The sequence below is a fragment of the Falco cherrug genome, chromosome 10 (assembly GCF_023634085.1).
Source record: "Falco cherrug isolate bFalChe1 chromosome 10, bFalChe1.pri, whole genome shotgun sequence".
Taxonomy (NCBI): Eukaryota; Metazoa; Chordata; class Aves; order Falconiformes; family Falconidae; genus Falco; species Falco cherrug.
Window position 1 is genome coordinate 39,003,259 of NC_073706.1, and position 7,224 is coordinate 39,010,482.

General features: G+C 43.2%; 1 non-coding gene across 1 annotated transcript; it reads left to right on the top strand.

Moving 5' to 3' along the window:
• Nucleotides 1–267: 267 nt before the first annotated feature.
• On the top strand, nucleotides 268–352 carry LOC129737023 (small nucleolar RNA SNORD45). Its single transcript, XR_008734356.1, has one exon. It is a non-coding gene; the product is annotated as a small nucleolar RNA SNORD45 (small nucleolar RNA).
• The last annotated feature ends 6,872 nt before the right edge of the window (nucleotides 353–7,224 follow it).

Here is a 7,224-nt window from a genome sequence, read left to right on the forward strand (position 1 = left end):
AAGGACCCTGTCTCAGTCTTATTTATTCACCATTGCTCGCTCTGTTGTAGAAAAAATTTCTCACCATAAAGCTCCAGTGCTTCCAAACGGCAGGTTGGTGGTCTGCATAATGTATCTGTAGTCCCGTCTCAAGGAATGCGTTAACGGTGTTACGAATTATAAATTTGTAAAAAATTAAAAAGTAAAAAATTAAAAGCTTCCTGCCGTAGGAAGACAGTGTGTTGGGTTTGAAACCTTTGGGTAGGACAGAAGGAGGTTGCCACCCTGGGTCAGTGGTGAGTGCTGGCATGTATCGTCTGATCTAGAGCTGATGTCTGTCACCACTTTAGCTCTAGAATTACTCTGAGACGCAGGGAACTCCAGTTCCCTTCAGCTGCAGCCTTGGAGCTTTTCCAAGCAGTGGGATGAAATTCCTGTCACAAGCTGTAACCCAGCTTAAGGAGAAGGGGGCACAGTTTGAGTTTTCTTCCACGTAGGCATCTGGGAGGTACAGTTCTGAGCTTGATACTGCTACTAGGAGATGCTTTCAAGTGAACTGAGTGTGGCTCTGGCGACCCAAAGCTGGACAGGGTTGGCAAATGCTGATGTAGAGTTTTGGTGGTAAACTTGACCAGCCTGTCTTAACGAGCAGGCATGTTCTTTGTTTGCAAGCACTGTTTAGTCCCGCCTAGGCATCCCGCAAGTTTGAAGGGCCGTGGTCACATCATCCCTTGGTCACACACAATGAACAGTTGCCTGTGCTTTTTAAGGAGCATGCTTGGTTATATTTTCTCTGTTTGGCTTTGCATTTGGGAAATAATGTAACAGTTACAGCTCAACTGAAGGAGCACGATACCTGACGTGGCAGAGAAGGAGGTGTGTTTTACTAATTTTTTGGTGTGCATCAGTTTGACCCCAAAATGACATTGTGTCAAAGCTTGTGGCCAGGTTCCGCTGTAGATGTTGACTTGGGGTATGAGTGGCTCCAGGTGTGCTTTAGGAGAGCTCTGTTGGTGTAGATGTGCTGAGCAATTGCTCTGCTGTGTGTGCAGCTGTTCTGGTTTGGCTTGCAGGTGTGAGCATGCAAAAGAAAACTCGCAAGTGTGGTCAGCCTTGCTGTAAAGTCAGAACGGTTTCTACTGCTGAGAGCCTCCTGAACATTTCAGGCTGGCCAAGCGTTGTGCCCCGGTGTTTCTGAAAGTCCACAGCTCTGCAGTTCTCTAGGAGGGTGATGCCAAAACGGCACAGAGTAACTGCTCAGAGATGAATTTTGTCTTTAAGCAGCAAAGGTATTTATTTCGTGCAATGCTGGGGAGCTAGCCAGTTTGCACCAGACAAACTAGCCCCAAAGTTTTCAGTGAAAAGTCAGGTAATTTATACAGTTTTCACGAGAGGTTACAACATCTTTACATACATATTCATTTGATTTTGACATCTAATCATCATATTCATAATAGATGGGGTTTAGGTGGAGCTTGAAGTGGAGTCTTCTAGAATTGTCTTTTGGGGAGACTTTTGGGTGGTCGTTCCGTTCTTTGGCTGGAGCTTGCAAAGCCTCCTGACTCATGGCCTTCTCATCTCCTTCAAATGCCCACCTTATCTTTATTTATGACTGCTAGATTGCTCAGAGTACATTTCTCCTGTCTCTTACTTCAGTAGCATCAGCAGAACAGAACAGGCCGTGCCGTCTCTGTTATATCTCAACATAAACAGAGCATCCCCCAGAGCATGGTACCAAACTCATCCCGAATAATCTTTCAAGACCTTGCTCTGTTTCATTCCCCCTTTTTCTTAGGACTTGGGAAGTCTTTTGTCAAGTTCTGAAGACAAAGGGTTTTGGTAGACATGCATCATTGATCACATTATTTGTGTTCTTCTGACTATGATACTTAGTTTATACCACAGACAGACGTTTAAGAGAGATAACAGGATCATTCCTTCCAACATGACTTAACATGGGATGTATTAAATAGTAGAATACTTGTGTTGCTTTGGGGGAATGGCCTGCAAAGGTGTCCCACCAGTGATGTTCTCCAACTTGTTCTGCATCGGCTAAAGATGGATTTTATATTTTCAGAGTCACGTTTCTCCTGTCGAAGCATGTGTTGGGCCGTTCTGTTTATTTCTTGGACCAGTCTTTCTATGTTGGGGTGTCTAAGCATTGCTTTGAAGAGGCTAATGTTCATGCCTATTTTTAATTTAGGTATATCATGATACAGGGTATAATCAGTTCCAATTAACTGTCTGGTAGTTACAGGAACAACATAACCAAAGTCACAGCCTACAATTCTAGTAAAATTATACATACAAAATTTAGTACCATTTGCCATTTCATGACAATTATCAATACTCTTGTTACCAGAAGAAGTTGTAACACATGTGCATCCATTTCCTACATAAAATATTTGTGGCTGGGCTTTAATATGTGGAAACATTTCAAAAGCACGCATAGCCTTTTTGATATCTAAACACAGATCTTCATTCTCTTATTACTGCGTTTTCACAGATGTATCCCAGTTGTTCCCTGGGGAACATGTTCATTCCATGTTCATTGACTGCCACTTGCCTTTGGTCTGACCATAACTTGCCCAAACATTATGGCCTAGGGGTCTGACAGTGACTTTCTGGTGTATGGCTCCTAGTGTCGCAACGGGAAAGATTGCCTGTTCTTTTGCTGCACTAATTGGGAGCACATATGCTTCAGTTTGCTCCTGTTGTGGGTTGTAGGTGAAGTTTACTAGTTGTCACCAAGCCTGGTGATGTTTTTCAAACTGAGTGGTGAGGCTGGTTTTGCCTATTATTTCCCTTATTTCTTGAGATAGTATTCCTGATGTTCCTTCCTGTTGCGACGGAGGGAAGACACAGTCACTCAATATGAGTGATCAGCAGACTTCGTTTATTGTCCCTTACAGTCACCTTTTATGCCTTGTTATAATTAGCTCATACATATTACAAAAGTTAAGCTCATTATTGGTTAGTTGCCTAAATACCAAGCCCGCCCCTTGTTTCTCTTCTGTAGTTTTCTGTTCCCACCTGCAACATTCTTTTCCCACCAAAATCTTCCTGTTACTGTGTAACAAGGACAGCCAAAGACAGTGTATTTTGCTTTACTTCAGATAAGCTGAGAGCGATGCGCACTTTTGTTCAGCCAGCTGGACTATGTCTATGTGACCCTTTTCAGCTAGCCAGTTATCCACAATTCCCCCGTTTTTATTTTGGGCGACATAGGCTTGGTTGACCATTTTCAATAACAGCATTTTAACACAGGAAAATACACAGCCAACTTATAAAATCTCAGTTCAGAAGTATAATTCCTGAAATACTTGAAAAATAAAGTTAGCTTGAAGCTTTAATTTAGATGCTCTTTCTGTTCCAGTGATATAAAAAGTTTAAAAAATTCAAAGGTAATTTTAAAGTTCTGAACATGGACTAATGCAAGCTCAAAACCCAAAAAGAAACCAAACTGATGTTTGACTAGGAATATTTGCAAATATTTTAGTGGAAAATCCCTGACCATTAACAATTTTCTGTCCAAATAACAACTGCCCTTATGCAACCAACCAATCCATACATTTTCTGAAGAATTCCTCATTGATATCAAAGAATTAACAAAGGGAAAAAATTAGTTCTAAGCTATATACATTCATAAGGGGATTTTTCAATAGTTGCGTACAGATTTACACACTAAGCCATAATGGCTTGTAGGTGATACACACAAGAAGAGTACGTTGCTTATCTGTCTGAATGTCTATGCTAAATTTGACAACTGTGCCACAAGCCAAGCCTACATGGGTTCTGTGTTATGCACGTTCCTTAACAAACAGAAGTATAATAGGTAAATTCCCAAGATCTAGTCCCCAACCTAATTATATTATTTTGTAGCCAATTAAGGAAAATAACACAAATGTGCGTAACTACATGTGCACACACCTTTTAGTTCAGAACCAATCTGTGATATAAGGCCTTAGCCTTATGGCATCATTGAATCTTAATGAGTACAGTAATTAAAAATGCAGTCTTACTGTAAGTGTGATTTATGCTGACATTCCCTCAAATGCTACACGTGAGTATTTCTCACTCAACTGCCTCAAGTTAAAATAGTAGTATTTGTTAATATGTATTAAAAAATCATTAATTATCTACAATAGCAGTTGACTTCCATAACACTATGTAAGCAAAAGAGGCTTAAGATGGGTTTTTTGAATACTGACAATTTATTTTAGACTGTCTAAACTCAGGTCTTGAAAGATTTCACTCTGCCAGACATAGAAACACTGTTGCGCTCCAGTTGTGATATCCCTTTTCCCAAGTTGTCACATGCACATCTTGCTCAAGCAACATTATTGTCAAAGTTTCTCTCTGCTACATAAAAGCATATTGCACTTGTGGATATAAAAGACAGCACCCTTACTTAGATTATTACCTTACTACCTCATAACTCTTAGTATCTCTGATTTCATCACTTCAAAAATTCACCAGAAGCAGATAAAACCACAGCATCAGACTAAACTACACCTTAACTGCTGATTCAAATAAAGGCATTCTCTTCAGATATGCCTAATGCTTACAAATAATTTTGGCTGGTTTTGATCAAAAAACTATTATTACAATAATGATCAAAAATAATAATCCTGTTTGCAAAATGCCTTTAAGCCAGCCTCCTAGTCCCAGCCAATTTCCACATTCAGAATACAGCATAAATACAGAATACAGAGTAAATTATCTCCATCAAGGCAAAAAGGCTTCTCTTTAAGCACAGAGATGTTTGCTAGTTCAAGGCAGAAACCCATTTCTTGTAGGGGACACCTTCCCTTAACATTCCTGTGGCTACAGATTGTATCCACTGCTGAGTATTGGATAGCAAGTGCAACCTTTTTTGCTAATGCCCCCAGTCTGATGAGATTACTGCTGGAACCCCAAATCACGGTACTATTTCTTATAATAGTGCTTTGGTTACTGCTTTGGCTTTATTGGTTCAGCAAGGGTGTGTTTCTGGCCACCCTAAAAAGGCATCCGTCATGACCAGCAGGTATCAAGACCCCCCTTTTCTTGGGAGTTCTGAGAAATCAGTTTGTCATGGTTGCCCTGGATATTTTTCTTCTCCAATTGTCCCCATTTGATTCATGTTCTCCCTACAATTTTGTCAGTCTAAATATTTATACTATGAGTCAGTGCCCCAATGGGTCTTGTGACGTTCTTCCTTCCTGGGTGACCCTCTTACAACAGCGGGGGCCATTCCTCACATCAAGGTCTGGCATGGCACATGTTCCCACCACTCGGCACCTACTGGCTTGCAGCCAACAGCAGAATTCAAGATTCTTCTTGGTGGCAAACACAGAGGCCAACCCAGTCTTGCCCTTGACTACGGTAGGAGGCACTTGACCAACCTTATTCCTTGTACTTTGTTGTCAATGCAGAGTTTCATCTGCGCATCCCATAACAAGTCGCTGCCATGGCAAAACACACAGATTTACATTGGTAGTAGAACCACTACACAGTGCGTTTTATTTCAGTTTTTGTGCCAATATCCCCCACAGCCCTGCTGACCAAGGGATACTGTTTTACCCGAACTGGGCAGGCCCCCCTTTTCATTTCTGCTGTAACAGGTAAAGCATTTTTCGCCTTGCCTGGAGTTTACTCCCGGATATACCTGGTTAAAGATTTTGGTGAAATGGCATTCTGATTTTTTTTTCTTAATTTGTACTTCAGAGGTTTCACAATGCTTTTTCCTGGCGGCCAGTAGCTCCCACAACTGTAATAAATTCTTTTCTCGCTGAAGTTTAACACCAAATAAGTTGGTTTTGTATTCACTAAAAATCCCACCTCCTTTTTCTCTAGTCCCCAGCTTTAATTTAACCAGTGGATCCGCTAGGGCGGATTCCCCAGGCCTCTCAGTCTGGTTCTGATGCAGTCACCGGAACCCCCTGATGGTTCTTCAGCTTTGGGCAATCTGGCTGCCCGTGCCCACTTCCCTACGATGTGCCCACTGATCTGGGCCCGCAGGGCAGGGTTCGCTCTTTCACCTCTGCCAGGCATCCCTCCTCTGCCTCTGCCTCGTCTTCTCACCTTAGTCCCTCTGCCAGTTTTCACTTTTCCCGAAGCCGCCGCCGTAGCTGTGACTACAGCACGACTCAGCTTTTCTTCTCTGACCTGCTGTGCTTGTGCCGTGCTGCTTCTGTCAGCTTCTCTACATGGCGATTACCCAGTAACAGTCAACCCTTTTTCTACTCCTGTTGGGTCATCCTGATAGTCTTTCACAACCGACTTCCAAGCATCTAAATCTCCCATCACAGATTCGCCTTTATTCCCGCCCGCCCCCCGCCCCCACTGCGTGCCCTGAAGGGGCCAGTTCCCGGTCCTGTCGTGCTGCAAATGCTGCGGCCCTTGGGGTGACATTGTCAGGTCCTTCAGCTCTGGTGTCAGCAACAGCGACCCCCGCCTCCTCGCACTGGAAGGATTCCGGGCAGGAGATGCTCCCTGCTCTGCAGCAGGCACAAGTGCCTGCCTCTGCAACAGCACCCCTGCTTTGACCCTTTCGAACCCTGAACGCAGATCTGCTCTGTGCTGCTTTAAGTCTGTGTCCTTACCTGTGGTGCCTTTGCCAGCAACCAGCAACCAGCCTGCCACGCGTCCAGCCTGGCTCAGCCGCACCTCCCAGCGGGTGTGGGGCTTTGTACAAACTCACCCCAAGACTTTAACCCTTCCCTGGGGTCCTTGACTCCCCCGCCTCAGGTCCTACATTAGTGCAAGTTTTTATCTCCCAATACGCTTCACCCCAGGAGGAGCCACAGCCTGAGGCTCTGTCTTTACAAAACACAGCGATCCTATATTACACAAAAAACTTCAACAAGAGCATCTTTCTAGTTTAGGTCTCAGTTTTTCCTTGTCCTTTTCTAGAGCCAAAGTCAAAGGATCAGGTGGTGCTATATTAATCCCACGCTCCTTCTGCCACACTCTGTATGGCTTCTCAATGTGAAAAACAAATCTGCATGTGTCGTCCCATTTCCCTTGTCATCTTAAAAATAGCATTAACTGTAGCGAGGTGTTACAGTTTCCTGATCTTCTAAGATACATAAAGGCCACCATTGGTTATAATATTTTATCAATGTTTGCTTGACGTGTGGAATCAGACTCCACAATCTTTATCAGATTGTAAAGTAGGTATGTTTATTCAGCGCTGGGCAGCACCAGGGGTAGTCCCACCAAAGCCGTGTGCGCCAGGGGCAACAACTTGTCTCAATTTAT